Genomic DNA, 19267 nt, shown 5'->3' with positions numbered 1-19267 from the left:
ATAGCTTAAGTACATAGAGGGAGACAGGATACTTTTGAAGGAGTTACTGTGCATTCCAACTGGGGAAAAGCTAGCAGCAGTCTTTATGCATTTTGTTGGGTGCACCTAGTTTATGCAATCATTAAACAGTAGCCTAGATTTCTGTTTAAACATACTTTCTTCACTGCGCGCACAAGTGTGTTTGTGTGTGTGTGTGTGTGTGTGTGTGTGTGTGTGTGTGTGTGTCTGTGTGTGTGTCTGTGTGTGTGTGTCTGTGTATGTAAGTGTGGGAGGTGATACTTTTTTGTTCTGAAGAATTGAAGGTTAGCTGCACAATATACATATTCAGTACATCATAGAGGACAGGCAGACTTTGATTTGAAGGGTCTATATTAAATCAGCGAAAGCTTAAAAAAGCAAACCCTGATTTATCGACCCCATGAAAGTGAAAGCTTACAATCCCAAACACTTAGAACAGTGATTTTTTTTCCCAGGGAAAAAAATCGCTGTTCCAATAAAGAAAAAAAAATACTTTAAAACATTACATAAAGTGGGGGCTTCACCAACCCCACCCCCCCGACGTGGGGGGCTGTACCCCCACACCCCCCTACTTAAATATACCAACTCTGAGATTGCACTACAGTGATGGAAATGGCAAAAAAAATGAGGGCGGACAAGCGATTTCTTTCCCAGGGAAAGAATTTGCTTATATGCCATTTCGGTATTTTGTCGTTTCGTGCTTTCAAGTTTGATCAAGACGAATTTGAAAGAATGTGTCTTTGCTCATATAATAGGGAACCAATTTGAAGGTATCATTTACTGAAGGGCATATGTCAGAGTCATGTACTCCAGCACAGATGTCTTTTTTTCTTGGATGTGACTGTTATACCTCTCAAGTGTACAGATTTTCGCAGAATGTCCAGACTTTTGTCGTCTCATAGTTTTGGTCCATTTTTCATAAAATTGTGGTTTTCTGACAAAATAGTGGTAAATCATTAAAGAATGAAGTTAGAAAATAATGACAGACATTTGAGTTTCAGACTTCATATGTTTTAGAAAATTCCTGCTAATGTAAAGCCTATTATTCTATCAGCTTTCTAAGTTTGTAAGTGCAATATTTAAAAAAAAAAATCTATTTTTGGGCCTTTGTCCCACTTTTATTTATGGTTTTGTCTGTATTTCTTGCTCTAAGAGGTTGAGAGGTAATTATTTCTGTTATTTTCTGCATACTTCACTTTATTTCTTCACTATTATATCATTTGATGTTACAAATGGAAATAATACATTGCATTAGAAAAATGAGGTCTAATGGCAAACAGACATTAAGTATGATTTGAATAGCATTTCAATCTAATAAAACAGTAGAAGGACATTTTATTCTGATGCTAAAAATCAGCTACAGAATAAGAAACAAGTTGTTCATCAATAAGACCATAATGCTTGAATGTTTTTGTATATATCTAATTCAAAAGTGAGTGAAATAACATAGATGTTCATATAATATAACTTGTTTGGTGCTTATCTATTACTTATTTTTCTTTCAAATTCATATTGTTCATTATTTCTATACCTTTTGTAACCATTCTTTTCATTAGATCATCTATTTCTTTTTTCTAATCTGTGTATCAAAAGCTACGTAAGTTAGATACAAGTCTAACATCTTCATTTTGAGTATTTGTTCTGTACTTCGTGGACACTGCATGCGAGAGTATGAAGTAAGAATATGGTAGGGATGTGTGTGTGTGTGTGTGTGTGTGTGTGTGTGTCTGTGTGTGTGTGTGTGTGTAAGAGGGAGGCGTGTGTGTGTGTGTGTGTGTGTGTGTGTGTGTGTGTGTGTGTGTGTGTGTGAGAGGGAGGCGTGTGTGTGTGTGTGTGTGTGTGTGTGTGTGTGTGTGTGTGTGTGTGTGTGTGTGTGTGTGTAAGAGGGAGGTGTGTGTGTGTGTGTGTGTGTGTGTGTGTGTGTGTGTGTGTGTGTGTGTGTGTGTGTGTGTGTGTGTGAGAGAGAGAGAGAGAGAGAGAATGAAATGCCCTAGTTCGAGTTAGCAGGTGGAAGTTATTTTCAAGTGTGTTTTTAAGGAATTGTGAGCTTCCAGGGAAGAGAAGTCTGTTTACAATGTGCAACTGTTTTGTTTAGCAAATGGTGTCACTATTTTGATAGTGAATTGTAAAGCAGTGTTAGTAGCACAGCAGGTAGCATGCTTGCATCTTGTTGTAGAGGGCTGTAGGTTCTACTCCCACAGCATGTAGATTTGTATTTTAAGGGAGTGGGGTGCTGCAGTCCTGAGTATGTCCTCCTTTATATATGATGTCTAGTAACTATGAACTTTATTTTCAGCTTGCCACCCATTCTCTATTGCAATATACCAGTGTACCATTTTTTAATGTAACATAGAGGCAATTTATTCTTTAAGGGCAGCAGGCACTGAATTTGTAGATTAAACACTGAAATATAAAGTTGTTTTCTAGCAACAACCTCTTCTTTAGTTTCAGATCTCTTTAATGTGGAATTATTCAGATGACTTTTTCTTCTGCAGAGGTTGTGCATATTGACTGATATTGGTGGATTGTAATGACGGAAGTTTGATGAATGACCTTTTATAGTTGAAATGTTCTGAATTGGGCAGTTTGTCATTATTGGTTTGTATGTTTTGCTTCATTGCTTACTGGAAAAATGTTCAAAACTATAAATTTAAAACACACTCTAACAAGTGGTGCTGTATTATACAAGGGATATCATTCAATTATTATATATTATAATTAATACAATCAGGAAGGTGAATCAAATAACTTTTGCATGGTTCTAAAAGTGTGTGCAAGGGGTCTATGATTTGAAAACAGCCCAAAGGTAAACTTAACCTGCCACTGGTCACATGCATTTTCTTTGAATGTGGGTTTCAGTGCTGTTTCATGAATGTGAGTTTCAAAGGTAGAGAAATTTTAATGCTAAGTCTGTTTTTATTGTAAGACTATTGGTTTGTTTAGGTTTAGCAAATGTCTATCAGTGTTTGTGCTATAAAGTTTGAAATAAAAGTTGTAAATGAAATCCAAATATCTGTAATCCATTTAGATGTAAAGCATAAAACAGTATGCACACTGAGAGTTTTGAATAGTGTTTAAGGCAACTGGGGAAAAATAATCAAGTAATGAGACACTGGATTGACTACGTGGGGGGGTGCTGTGTGCATGGCACTCTGAGTTTGCACCCCCCTGCAAAAAATCCTGCATGCTCCCCTAGTCAGAACAGTAAATGGGTACTGAAAGAAAAAAAAAAGTAGGCAGCATGGTAAAGGAATAGGGGTAGTTTAACTTTTTATGAGTACACTGGGGACAGGAAGGAGACACTATCCAGAGTAACAGGTCTTAACATTCATGAAAAGCAGGCAGATAATGGTATTTCAAAGAAGAAAGTACTTTAAAGTAATCTATGTTTATCATTTATGAATGAATTTATGAATGAAAGGGAGGAATATAAACCAGTCAGCAGAAGGACAAAGTTTGGATGAGGTGCAATGCTATTCTTTCTAATGCCAAACTGGGAGGCTGATAAATGACTTAGATTGATGAGATCAAATTACAAACACACACACACACACACACACACACACACACACACACACACACACACACACACACACACTGACATGCATACTCTCATGCATAAATACAGAGAAAGCTGGCTATGTTGGCACTGCTAGAATCTTAGAAGTGGCATGAAAACATTAAATCTAATTTTGAATCAAAGCCAAGACCTCCAGCATACCATGCTGGTGATACTGATATACCTACAAGAGCCTTAGATGAATTGGTATTCAGCCTTCCCTTTAGAGCTCTATCTTGTCAGCAAGGAAACCCTCAGCATGGTAACCAAGATCAAATTACAAACACACTCACAAAAGCAGGGGAAACCCTTTGACAGACTGATGAGACTTTTTCCTGAGTTACTAAAATGTCATATGAGATGCTAAGAACATAGCAGACTACTCTTTTACACACACACAAAAAATCAGGGTTAAGTACCTAGAGACTGCAAGAAGGCCTATGTCAGCTCCCCTTTCCAATCCAGTGAACAATGTAGAAAACTATTGCTCCAATGATTTAATCCCAGTTGCATTAACAGAATTGCTTCAAAAAGAACTAAGTACAGAGAAGACATCAGGACAAAAATAAGGCTCTAAGGATTTGTGTAGATGAGTTATAATATATATTTGATATACCAATTTGTCAAGACTTTCTAGGCCTGTAATGAGCTGTAAATTCAGCTTATGCAGATATTAGTAAACAGTCCGATGAGGCCCCCTCAGAAATAAACAAAGTTTAATAATCAAGCAGGTCTGGGTCCTTGGTAGTGTTTATGGTTGCCAGGTTTCTTTGTGGCTAAAACTGGACTAAGGTCACGCCCCTCGCAACACCCATAACTCCACCCATTCCCACTCCCTCTCCCATATCTGCCCCACCCATTTTGTGACATCATTGTGACATCAACTGATGGGAACGCCCTCTTTTTCTGTTCCAAATGCCTGCTTTCAGCCTATTTACTATGCTTTTCTGTAAAAAAGCATAGTAAATCAGCCAATTTAGCCTTTTGTGAAACAGGATACTGGAGTTTGTACAGTGTTTTCCTGACTACTAGAGAATTGATTTGATTTGTGTATAGTCCAGAAAAAAATGGATAGGTGGCATTGGCAACAGGGATGATTTCCAATTTCCCACCTATTGGTCAAAGTTATGCTTAAATAGGGCTAGGATGGACTCTGCTTCACATGAATGGGAAGCTTGTTCCAGTACATGGGGAACCTCTGAGGCACATTTGTGTCTCATCAACATGGCCTATTTATGTCACAAGCAAAATTTAAATCCTTGGGGGGGTAACACAGTGTAGCATGAGAGAGTAGCTGTAGGTGAGGGTTGCAATACACAAAAGTATGAAGATATAGGGACAAGGGGTAATTGGAGGGCATAGTGTGTGTTCAGGGTGGGGGGAAGCAAGTGCTGGTATGAAAACTCTGGAGGGAAAAATGCAGTCTGAGGATGACAAGGGGATTTATAGGTGATAACAGTAAGGTAAGGGGAAGTTAACTGGAAAGAGTAATGTGAGAAGCAAATTGTATATGGCTTTGGACAGATGAGGATAAAGATGAGCAGCAGCAGACAGTAGAATACTTTACAGTGAAATAGGTATGAATTCACATTCAACAATTGTACTCCTAGCACAGTATCTAAGGTGACTAGTACACAGAAAGTGAAACTACAGATGTGCTGGTAGAAACATGTCAGAACAATCAGTATACAGTAATATAAACACATACATAACATTCAGCAAGTGTACTCCTTTCAGTGTATTAAAAAAAGCCTACTACAAAGACACTCAACAGAACTGTGCTGGTAAAAACGCATTGAGTATGGAAAACATCACAGTAGCATAATTGGCTTCAACAGCATAGTACAGGAGAAAAACAGGATGCTAAATAAAGCCTAAAACTATGTGTAACAGCCTTCAGGGTGACTCACAAGAATACCCAGATGAAACAGCGTTTCCCACAGGAGTAGTTTAACGTTGGTTATACAGGCAGAAAGTAAACATTCCCCTTACCAGTAATTACTGTTCCAGTACAGACCGAGTAACACAATCTAGTAAACCTCAGACTGGGATGACACTGAGATGGTACTATCTGGCACCCAAAGAGATCAGAGGCAAATACAAGGCCAAACCAAAAGCATACACCAGAAGTAGAATAAGAGTTTGTTCTGTAACCAATGTAGAACTTGGTAAAGTCAATACAGTGTGCATATTATTTTATGCTGTGGCACCTTAGGCGAGCTCACCCATGTGAATAAATTACCTTGTACTGGTGAAAGTATACAAGTCCCAATCCTACAAGCCAAGTGCCAAATCAGAAATCTCAAAGCACTCTTTGGAACTGTTAACTTACAATTAAATAAACTCAGGAGTGAGACAACTGATGGTGCAAATATGTGACGGCTTGCAAGTATGACTTCAGACTGAGTGCAAACAAATGCACATTTCCCATTATGGCTTCTGTATAAAAATAGCTTCTTTAATACCCTGGATTGTGACTGTAGTTAAAAACAGTGATCAAGATGCAAAGTGTAAGCTTTACCAGTGCGAGATATTCAGAGCAATCAAATAATCAGCAGTTGTATAGACAGCATAATAGATGCAACAAAACAAATGTTACTCAGATAGTCCTTTTGAGAACAGCAGTACAGACAGCAGAGTGCACCACTATCCCTAAAGCCAAACTATTATTCATCACCACCACGACCCAACTTTGTGAACCTCACACATGGGCTCTCAAACAGAGAAACTACTATGTAAACCTGGGAAAGTAAAAGCTATCTTAATGGAAGACAATTTCCCAGTGCCCGCCACATACCACAAAACAATAAATGTAGATGGCACTATACAATGCACTCTTTCAAGTGCCACTATGCTCCTCGATTTGTTGCACTCCTTGATAAAGCAATTAAAAACAAAAAACTGAAGCAGTTGGCATTCCTGATCTGTCTATGTGATGTGCAAGAAGATCCAACCAAAATTAATGTACTGTCATTATACAGGGTACTGCTTAAGAACGGCAATAATCGAGGGTTTTAATTCCAGGTAATATAAACAGACTCCCAAAATAATATATTAAGCTAAATGAGATGCCAAATCTATTTGGCATTGGCAAATATTTGCATCTCTTCAGAAAAATGCAAAACTGCCTCCAGTGTGTCATTGTTTTAAAGGAATAAAACTAAATTAAGAAATAAGTTATCTACATGCTTTGAACTTCTTCAGCATAATACTAAACCAACCCCACTCTTGCATTCCCTATAATTAAAATAAAACTTGACCCAACCACTCTATTTTGTACTAAAAGTAAAGGTAAAAGTAATTCAAAAATAAAATGGTAACATGTTTGATAATATGCAGACACTGCTTACCTCCTGAAGTCAAAAGGCATGATGCTTCATTTACCTAAGGCAATTTTACATCCCTTTTAGTAAAAACAGAGATGCCCCAGACTGAGATTCCTTCATACAGCACCCCATCACCACTCATGTTAGATTTTTTTCTCTCTCTTCAATCCTGCCAGCTAGACGGAACAGACATGATGTGGTAGTAGGATGCTTTGCAAAATGTGATTGGACTGTTTACAACCCTTTTAGTAAGAACAGAGATGCCCCAGGCTGAGATTCCTTCATACAGCACCCCCTCACCACTCATGTTAGCTTTTTTTCTCTCTCTTCAATCCTGCCAGCTAGACGGAACGGACATGATGTGGTAATAGGATGCTTTGCAAAATGTGATTGGACTGTTTACAACGAGGCTGACCATTGGCTTCTGCCCTTCACTTAGAGGGGCCTGACATGAGTGCATGCATTGTGGTAGAACCTCCCTGATCTGTATAATACTCAGCAACTTCTGATTCGCATAGTAAGATGGCGTGGGAGAAACGCTTTAGATCGGATTCATTGTAGTGGAAAACAAAACCCGGACTTCACATGTCCGGTTTTGAATGAAATTTCTAACCAGACAATTTGTCAGAAAACCGGACAGCTGGCAACCCTAGTAGTGTTCCATGTAGCATACAAACTGGTGAGTAGGAAGTAACACATCATAACAAATTGTGTTCATTCTAAACAAAAGTGAAAAGTTACTAACATGGATACTGCCAGTTACAGTACTCAAACTTATCATCTTCTGTTTGGTCAGAAACATCATTACAGAGATGCTGGAAATGAAAGATTCATTTTTGCAAATGACAGAAAGACCTGCAGCAGAAATGATATCAAGGTTAAGCTAAAAGGGTGGGAAGAGGCTTAGCAAGGCAGAATAAAGGATGACAGAAGCATGGCAACTTCATTTCAGTACAGAGCAGGGAAAAGTGATGCATCCTTGAAACACAATTGCTCAAATGAAAATATTGTAATGGAATTGTTGTTAATGACAACAGCAGTGGAAACTGACTGAAAATAGAAATGCAATATAAAGGGACAGAAGTTACCTGGTGGCATATAAATAATTTTAACAGTACAAATAACATAGTGATTATGCCTCTGCAGAGATAGCTAACATGTTCCACTGCATTTTGGGCTCTCCTAGAGACTCCAGCACAGTCAAAGCAGGAAGACTGGAAATCTACAGGGATATAAAGCAGACATCATAGAAAGAGAGGCTAAAAACCATAAGAGGAAATGAGAAAGGCAGAGGACATGATACAAAGTGAATGCAGAGATGTAGCTGACAACCCGTTGACAGTGACCACAATTACCGAAACACATGGGTTTTAATGAGAACCACCCAAAATGAGCAAAGCTGAGTGAGTACACAGTCCAGTTGCTGAAGTAACAATATATGCCAACAGTGCATTACTCAGGAATCAAAAGGACATGTCATATTGTAGTCAATGTTGGAATGTGCTCTCAGCCCAAGGCTACAGTAAAAGGCAGGCACAAAGTTATGGATATGCAGCAAAAAGCAAAGTGCATGAATATTTAGGATAAACTTTATAGATCAATATGTGTGTATATGCCTTTAAGAAGCTATCCAAGGGCTTGCACAAGTGTATAAATACTGAGCATGTGCAAGTTAGACTGCCATTTTGTAGTTCGCTTTTGAGATGTAAGCATATATGTATGTAAGGTCTGTCTGGTAACCAGATAATTTGTATTTTAAGATGCTGCTATCCATCCCGATGTGTTTCTATGTATTAAATCATCTAAATGAAACCCTCCAACTGCTAGTCTTCAATGTTTGAGAAGAACAAGTGACATGGTGTCAGAATGGGATCCAGAAGCAAGACCGAGAGACATGCAGCTAATATACAGTAGTGAATCATCCCTAAGATGTGCACACTTCATAAAACAGGTCAGAAGCGAATTTTAGATATTAAAACTTGCTCAGCACTATTTCTTATTTGCAAAATATGAAATGGGGCATACAGAATGTTCTAAATGATATTCGGATAAACCGATATGTACGATATTTATAAAAATATTTGAATTATTACGGAAAATGTTTGAAATAAAGTCCAAATTGCATAAAACAAATGAAATAAGGGGAAATGACCTCATTTTCACAAAGCATGTATTTTTCATGTTAAGCAAAGATATCTGAGTTATCAGAAGTGTATAAAGTGTTCGCATGTATGTGCAGTGTTACAGTAAGGCTATTTTGCAAAAGTACAGTCATTACAAGGCATATTTCACAACGTACGGCCATTATCGAGCATATTTTGCAAAGGACATTATTTTGAAGAGTGTATTGTTCACTTGAATGTCATTACAAGCTCACAGGACTGTTTGTTCGTACATAATTACAAGGGTCATATTTTCATGTGTTTGTGCATACTTTGTGGGCATGGCAGATGGATTATGGAAACCCAGTGCACTTGTGTTGACAGTAATATTGCTGAGAACTGGAGAGTGAGCAAGAACAGGGCATTTTCATATAGGCTACATTTTCTGATAAAGATGACCATACAAAGGCATTTATTCTGCTTAATTTACCTGGGTTAGAAGGTATAGATAGAAAGGGAGCATTCATTTGAGTATGCACCTGCCATCTATACAGGAGGGGAGGAAAACTGTCATATGGTTGTACAGGCTGATTCAAGGGAGGACCTAGAGTGCTTAAAATGTAAATTTAGAGAAACGTGTAACCTCCAGACAAATGTTACAATGAAAAGGCACTTATTTTACACAAGGGATCAAAAGCCTGGTGAAACTTTTGCAGCATATATAACTGACCTGAGAAATAAAGCTAAACCATGCAGATTTGGTGATTTAAGGCATGAGCTGATAAAAAACAGACTTGTGTGTGGTATTAAAGATGATGCAGTGAGAAAGATTTTGCTTCATGACAGTGATTTAACTTTGAATAAGGGCATTGAGATTTCTCAGATATGTGAGCTCACAGAAAAGCACACAAACATACTTACAAATGATAATAGCTCTAGAAGACACAGTGATAAGCTCATGTTGATAGCTTACAACACGTGGTTAAAAGAAACAGGCCCAAACACATGGCAGCAACTGTAACCCTGCAGCACTCAATGGTAAACCCCAGAACTTTCTGGCAAATTCCAGAGTTTGCACAGTCTCAGTGAAGCATAGGAGTGAGTCAGCAAACTCAAAGCTTGGGGCCCCAGTTTCATTACCAAATGTCGTAATTGTGATGGAAGTCATGAATCTATAAGGGAGAAATGCATGGCTTTGGGTCAACAATGTCACTAATGCAATAAATGGAATAATTTCAAAATATTTTGTAAATCAAAAGGCCCGCGTTCTTTTATTAAAAGGGAATATTTTAAGAAATGAGTTGATCAGTTTAGAAAGCTGTAACCCAACTCTTTATGTTGATTGTTTTTCAGTGCTTCATGAAACAGTCAATGCAATAGATTTAAGGGCAAAGAATGACATTTTTTGCACTGTTCCGATAAATGGCAAGCCCACAGAGCTCAAAGGTGATACAGGTTCCTAGTACAATGTTATGTCAGCAGAAACATTTGCTAGAGTGTTTAAAGGTGAAAGGCTTGATTTGGCAAGGTGTGTGAAGCTTGTTGCTGATGGAGGTGAAGAAATTCAAACCGAAGGCTCAGTAGTGCTTTCATTTTACTCTACTGGAAGAAGCTACGATTTGTTATTTTATGTGGTCAAGAGACATGTCCAGTTATTTTTAGGGTTTAGAGACAGTTTGAAAATGAGACTGCTTTCATTTAATGAGGAAGTCCACCATGGTAGCCTAAAAGACCACTACTCTAATTTTGCCCAGTACATTTTTTCTACCAATGCTGAACTCTTCAAAGACAAACTAGGCAAGCTTCCAGTTGCGTACTCCACAAAGTTAGACCCAGATGTCAGTCCAGTTATCAGGCCAGCACGTAAAGTTTCAATAGCCATGCAGGGCAGAGTCAAAGCCAAACTAGATAAAATGGTGTGACAAGGTGTGATTTGTCCAGCTGAAACTCCGACTGAATGGGTTATCTTCCATGATGGTAGCTCATAAAAAAGGCTGAGAAGACATTAGAATATGCATTGATCCATGAAATTTAAACAAAGTGCTAGAAAGACCTCATCATCCAATGTGCACAATCAAAGAAGTCACAGCCTTGATGTCAAATGCCACTATTCTTTTCTGTCTTGGATGCAAAGAGTTCATTTTGGCAAATTCAGTTGACAAGCAATCATAATTGCTCACTACTTTTAGTACTCCATTTGTCAGGTACAGATTTTTGAGAATGCTATTTGGGATAATTTCTGCAAGTGAAGTCCTTTCAACAAGCAATGGAGCAAATTTTTTCTGGGTATCCTTGTGCTATTATAGTAGATGACATACTAGTAGGAGGTTGTGATGAAGCAGAATAGGACAGAAACCTCAGAAAAGTTCTAGAAAGGGCACATCAAGTGAATCTTAAGCTCAAGCCAAAGTAATACAAATTCAGGCTACAACAAGTTACTTATGTTGGTCATTTCTTTACTAATACAGGCCTATGACCAGACCTTTCTAAACAGCCATTCTTGGGATGCCAGCTCCAGACAATATTCAAGCCCTGTAACATTTTCTTGGCATGGTCAACTACCTAGACCAGTTCATTCCAAACTTGAGCTAACTTTCAGTACTGCTTAAAGAGCTTACATGTAAAGATGTATCCTAGTCTTGGTTAGAGCAACACCAAAGTACATTTGAAGTCCTGAAACAGAGAATTGCTAGTCCACAAGCTGTCAGATGCAATGATGTTCACAAGACAGTTACACTTTCCTGTGATGCTTCAAAATTTGGTCTTGGTGCAGTCATTCTAGAAGAGGATCAATCTGTTGCCTATGCATAGAAAACTCTTACCCAATTTGAAATGCAGTATGCCCAGATTGAGAAAGAGCTTTTGACAATTGTCTTTGCATGTTCGAAGTTCCATGATTATGTTTATGGTAGACCTATCCAGATCGAAACAGACCACCAACATCTAGTCACTATCTTGAGAAAGCCAATGCATTCAGCTCCAGCTCAACTGCAATGCAAGATGATGAAATTGCAAAAGCACAATTTCAATCTTGTTTACAAGAAAGGCAAACTTCTTTATCTTGCTGATACCTTATCCAGATCACCTAGAAACACCACAGTACAGCATGAGAATGAGAACCTTGATTTTAAAGTCATGGAAGTGAGACATTTTTCTTCCACATGTCTTGATGAGCTGAGAGATCACACAGTCACAGATCCAGTTTTACAGAGGCTCAACTACTTTATCAGTCAAGGATGGCCATCAAAGCAATCTAGTTTACTTCAAGAAGTGCAACCTTATTTTCCATACAGAGATTTTCTCTGACAAAGGTATCATTATGAAAGGTCCTAAAGTAATTGTTCTAAAGTCCTTGCAACAAGAGTACATTACTATCTTGCATTGTGGTCGCCCAGGAACCGATTCTACCAAAAGAAGGGTGAGAGGACTAGTATTTTGGCTTTCTACATTACAAGAAATTGAGAGAGTACTTTCATCTTGTTCAGTGTGTAATAGTACAAAGCCACATCAACAGAAGGAACAACTTCAGCTTAACTAGATTCCAGAACTACCTTGGTCAACAGTAGCCACTGATATCTTTATTTGGTGCTAGTAGACTCTTACTCCAATTTGTTCAAGATTGAACTACTTCCTAACCTAGCATCCAGTACTGTCATTACTAAGATGAAGCGCTATTTTGCTCTGCATGGTAGCCCACACAAAATTATTTCTGACAATGGCACACAGTTTACAAGCAAACAGTTCAAAAGATTTGCTGAAGAATGGGACTTTACTCATGTCACAATAGCCCTGAGTACCCACAATCAAAGGGTTTGACCGAACATGCAGTTCAAAGTCCAAAATAGTTACTATGAAAATAGTCAAAATGTGATAATAGTGATGTTTTCCTGAATCTCTTGAATCTCAAAAATGTTCCGCGTGATAAACATCTTGGTTCACCTGCTTAGAGACTTCTGTCGAGACAAACCAGAACCACATTACCAATCAGTAGTCAGTTGCTGGTTCCATGTGTGAAGAATAACAGATCAGTGAAAATCAGTCTATTGAAGAAGCTCCTAACCCAGAAGTCCTACTATGATAAGACCATTAATCTGCTCAATCCACTACAAGAAGGAGAAGTGGTAAGGATGCAAATGTCCAAAGGTCATGATCGGATTGGTGTTGTGAATAATATTGGTTCAGAGCTGAGACGTACACTGTGGAATCAGAAGGAGCAATCATTAGGCAGAATCAGAAACATTTGAGACTGGTGTCCAAGCCTATACCACAGCACATAGAATGTGAGAAAGACTCTTTATCTCAGAGTGAGTTGTCTGGTGTTCCAATTCCTGAGGAAGTTCTGGAGGACATTCCCATTCCTGTGATGAATCCAGACGTTCCTGATATGAGTTGTGCACCGTAGATTGTCCCTGTTGCTTAATTTAGTCCCAACTGTTATATTACATGATATGGTCATAGCTCTAAACCCTGTAGCAGATATGAAGCTACTTGGACATGAACATTGTGTTTTGTTTCTAATGTATATAGTAATGCATGCCTAACTCTGATATTGCTTTATAAAAAAAGGCAATCTTTTTTGAAGAGGGAGGATATAGATCAATATGTGTGTATATACCTTTAAGAAACTGTCCAAGGGCTTGCACAAGTGTGTAAATACTGAGGACGTGCAAGCTAAACTGCCATTTTGTAGTTAACTATTGAGATGTAAGCATGTATGTATGTAAGGTTTCTCTGTTAACCAGTTTGTTCATATTTTAAGATGCTGCCATCCATCCTGATGTGTTTCTATGTATTAAAGCATCTAAACGACACCCCCACCTACTTGTCTTCAATGTTAGAGAAGAACGAGAGACAACCTTTACTACAGTCTTGTTGCAGGTAGTGTCAATGTGTGTTACTTTTGCAAACATTGCACAGCATGCTGAATGTGGTACTGATGGGCAGTTACCTTGAAGGAGTCCAATGTAGTAGATATTTACCCCATGACTATAAGAATGCACAAAATTTATACTCCTTTGGATGGGTTTCCTCCTGAATGATGAAATTGCCTTCCATCTGAGAATCACTTTCCTGTAGTCATGAACAGCATTCTTCTCCCTCTAAAAGACTGACAGCAGCTCATAGACAGTGATGCTGGGTTGTCCAAGGAGCACATGCAGCTACTGATGCCAGGATCCCAGTCTGTTCTTCATTCTAGACAGGTCAAACTGTACCAGGTTTGATGTACAACAGAGGTTCAATGAGAATATATCAGGCATTCTTCTGAGTTTTTAGAGTTTGACACCATAATTGTGGGTCATACCTTGATATAGTTGCAGTCAAAAGAACTGGAGTATGTTTCACCTGGACTGGTGGAATAGAGGCATAAAGGCCTAACAATGGCCCAGGCAACCTGAGTTCAATTAGTGATTTGGGTGATTGAAGGTGCAGGCATGGAGGATGAGTGTGTCCATCTTGGAAGCAAAAAATGGTGACCCTAGCTGGCTCATGCCACTGCATTTTGACACAGACTCCACTGGAGTATAGAGGTATGTCAGGATGCAGGGAGACAGTGCAGGAGAGAAATGGGCATGACCCCCTGTCGATGCCAGTGATAGTAACTCTTGTTGGCATATGTGGAAGAGTGTGCATGTGTGGTCAGCAGGGCATAAGCAGTCCTTGAAGTGACACAAGCACTCACATTACCATCAGAGGTGGGGTTATATCAGAAAAGGAATGCCCTCATAGCCAGGATGATGGTGGGTGAGAAAATAAACAACCCCAATGTCTGCCTGTATGACAGTCCCTCCTTGATGGCTGTCATAACAATAGATCTAGGAATCCCCCATCAGTAAAAATTAATTGATCTCTAGTAGGGGGAGGCTTGCTGGTCTATACTCCCCCCCAAAAAAGAACTACAGTACATTTTAGTTCATTGCACTTCTAGCATTTCAGAAATACTGGTCAGACCTTGCATTCTTTAAGGAATTCCAGAGTTGGTGCACTTACCACATCTGTATAGTGAATTGCATTCCACTCCCATACAGAAATGGCAGGTGCTGCCATTGTAATTGCATTCCTAAGACTTGATCAAAATGGAATGGGCACCCCTTCCTATTGCTGATGGTGTGCATCATCACACTTTGCATGGCAGTACACTGAAGTCTCTAACAACATACTGTAGATGAATGGTAGACATATTTCGCACAGAGGGCCAATATTGCTTTCCACAGTGAATGGTAGGCAGCTATAATATTTTAGACATCATCTTCCTTATTGTAGCTGTTCCAGTACAGCTATCAGTGCAATATAGCTGATGCCATATTGCCACTCAAGTAAGGAAAATGCCATCAGCCAGTCAAAGTTCCTGTGTATCTAGCTCCAGCAAATTCATGTATGTGGTCAGTGCCACCAGGGTGATCCATGTAACCACATCCTGATTTAACTTGTAGAGGAACTGGGCAAATTCTAAGGGGTAGTGCTACACTGACATGTTCATTAGTACTGCTGGGCAGGAACTGTGCTGCTTTTACCAGTATCCACGACCTTACTCCATATGGAAGGTATCACTATCACCATGGGATCATGGGATCATAGGGAGTTACTGGGCTATTGGTAATGAGGCCCATATAAGCCTAGCCAAGAATTTAGTCCATGTTCCAACAACTCAGCACCCAATGTAACTGTCCAGCAGGGACACAGGTGGAATCCCAGGGGTGTATTTTCTGTTCCCCATCCAGTTATCTAGGTTGCGCTTAAAAAGGGTTAATGAGGTACTCAGCTTGACATGGACAGGGAGTCTAATCCACAAAAGGGGGAGTCTCTGGAGCATAAATCTATCTCACCAACAGGTCCTGTTGATGTCACAGACCAGGTTGAGGTCGCCCGTGTGGGTTACTCAAGTGGAGCTTGACTTGTGGATATGCAGCAGTACCATCAAGGTGGGGTCTGAGATTGCTTTGTATGACAGACAGAGGTCATCTCCGAGGAGTGTGTAGGAGACTGAGTAGAGGGACAGGGCCTTTAGCCTATCTGTGTAGGGTAGATGTTTGAGGCCCTGGATTCTTCTGGTGAGGAACCTCTGTGAACCATGTTAGGGTCTATGTTATTCAGGACATCCTGCAGTATCAATGCTGGTGGACCCTTTGGTGCAACCATCCTGTCCTTTATGTTTGTGATCATCCTGGCTACAGGTGTAGGTATAGCACTGGAGTAATGCTGATGTCCAGCAGTCTCCATCTCCTTGATATACCTGCAGACAAAGTGATTGCCCTCCATGTGCAGGCCTTTAAACTCTTGTTGACACAAACCCAGTGGTAGGTGCATCCACTGACCATCATTTTTTGTTTGTCACGTTGGGAGAGGTAAGCAGTCCATAACCTCTGAATGAGCGCAAACGAACAGTCAGAGAAATTTAAAGTAATATAAAGTTCACTTTAATGAAATACAAAAACACATAAAAAAGATTAAGCTCTTTCATCCCTCATGGTGGACTTCATCAAAATACTGAATAAAAAAGCCCACTTCATTAAATACCTCTCATTCCCTAATTAAAAATTTAATCAATCACTTAAAGTCAAATTAAATTGTTTAAAGAAACAGGGTTGCCTAAACTCTTACTAGCTTCCACACTGCCAATACATGCATGGAAAAAAGATATGTATATATATATATATATATATATATATATATATATATATATATATATATATATATATATATATATATATATATATATATATATATACATATACAGAAACCTAAGAAATAAAATTAATGGATGTGGATAAATATTTACATAAAATACCCCAAAATAATACTAAATATACATAAAAAATACATTTAAAAACTTCAAAAAATACTTTACATCTGTAAAATAAATACATTTGTTAGAAATTTAAATTTTTTTAGGAATAAAAAAAATTAACATTTCATAGATATTAACTTTAATGTGGGAAACAATGCTATACTGTCATTAAGCCCAGGGGTTGTTGCCGCATGTAATTTGAGTTGCCAAATTAACTCTTTGTACTCTAAATAACCTTCCCAGTTACCACCCCTGGGATCCTTCTCTACAATTTGTATAATACTAAACAGAAACTTTTTATATTTGCCACATGCACCGACGTGTATAGGTAGGCCATTATTAAGATTCATTTTACTTATATTCTAATTGTGTTTATATATCCTTGTTCTCAAAGCCCTCTCTGTTTTACTTGTATAGAAAGCATTGCACCCAGAGCAAGTGGCCATATACACTATTTATTTTTTAACATTTGTTAAATGGGAGAGTCCAACTTGGAATGAGCCAATTTTCAGTGGAGGCCCAGGAAGAAACACTCCAGATGCATGTCTTTGTAACTGTACCCTTTGTCTCAGTTACCATTCTTAAAAAATGCTCCAGAGTTCATACTGTTCTTTAGTTTTATATTAGATTCTTCACTGATGAAAGTGCACTATCTACAGAAGCTGCACTTAACACTGCTTTTCTTTATCATTACAGTTTTCTTCAAATTTGGTCCATCCAATATTTTTTTTTAAATGGAATAGTTTTTATTAATAAATAGGGGCTCATTACATACAATTCTACAAACCTCTTCATTTCCCTTCAAAAACTTCAAGTTCCCTTTTAAATTATTTTTAATATCTCTGGAATTCTCATTGTAGGTTACAACGCAAGCCCTATTGAAAAATCTATACCTGGGAGGCGTGGCCAAAATGCCAGTCTGATAGCAGCAGAAATCCATAGCTCTGCTTAGATTTTTAATATCTTGATAGGAAATAGACTTTAATTTTTGGAAAAATCTAGCTAAAAGTATACTAAAAGATAGATTAACATAAACTCTTTATTTTCTAAAAATTAATATATAGTCAAGAGAATTTTTTAATTATTCCTGTCAAGAAGTTTTCCACAGGAGATCTCAACATGAGCAACTCGAAGAACCCACACCAGGAGAGTGCAGTGAAGAAAGAACTACATCTTATAATAACAAACATCCAAGAACTGTCACTAAAGCATGAGCAACGTGAAGAACCCACACCAGGAGAGTGCAGTGAAGAAAGAACTACATCTTATAATAACAAACATCCAAGAACTGTCACTAAAAACATGAGCAACGTGAAGAACCCACACCAGGAGAGTGCAGTGAAGAAAGAACTACATCTTATAATAACAAACATCCAAGAACTGTCACTAAAAACATGAGCAACGTGAAGAACCCACACCAGGAGAGTGCAGTGAAGAAAGAACTACATCTTATAATAACAAACATCCAAGAACTGTCACTAAAACATGAGCAACGTGAAGAACCCACACCAGGAGAGTGCAGTGAAGAAAGAACTACATCTTATAATAACAAACATCCAAGAACTGTCACTAAAAACATGAGCAACGTGAAGAACCCACACCAGGAGAGTGCAGTGAAGAAAGAACTTCATCTTATAATAACAAACATCCAAGAACTGTCACTAAAAACATGAGCAACGTGAAGAACCCACACCAGGAGAGTGCAGTGAAGAAAGAACTACATCTTATAATAACAAACATCCAAGAACTGTCACTAAAAACATGAGCAACGTGAAGAACCCACACCAGGAGAGTGCAGTGAAGAAAGAACTACATCTTATAATAACAAACATCCAAGAACTGTCACTAAAAACATGAGCAACGTGAAGAACCCACACCAGGAGAGTGCAGTGAAGAAAGAACTACATCTTATAATAACAAACATCCAAGAACTGTCACTAAAAACATGAGCAACGTGAAGAACCCACACCAGGAGAGTGCAGTGAAGAAAGAACTACATCTTATAATAACAAACATCCAAGAACTGTCACTAAAAACATGAGCAACGTGAAGAACCCACACCAGGAGAGTGCAGTGAAGAAAGAACTACATCTTATAATAACAAACATCCAAGAACTGTCACTAAAAACATGAGCAACGTGAAGAACCCACACCAGGAGAGTGCAGTGAAGAAAGAACTACATCTTATAATAACAAACATCCAAGAACTGTCACTAAAAACATGAGCAACGTGAAGAACCCACACCAGGAGAGTGCAGTGAAGAAAGAACTACATCTTATAATAACAAACATCCAAGAACTGTCACTAAAAACATGAGCAACGTGAAGAACCCACACCAGGAGAGTGCAGTGAAGAAAGAACTACATCTTATAATAACAAACATCCAAGAACTGTCACTAAAAACATGAGCAACGTGAAGAACCCACACCAGGAGAGTGCAGTGAAGAAAGAACTACATCTTATAATAACAAACAT

The sequence above is a fragment of the Protopterus annectens genome, chromosome 1.part0 (genome assembly GCF_019279795.1).
Source record: "Protopterus annectens isolate FY-2018-M chromosome 1.part0, PAN1.0, whole genome shotgun sequence".
Taxonomy (NCBI): Eukaryota; Metazoa; Chordata; order Ceratodontiformes; family Protopteridae; genus Protopterus; species Protopterus annectens.
Note: the sequence above shows the minus strand (reverse complement) of the source record.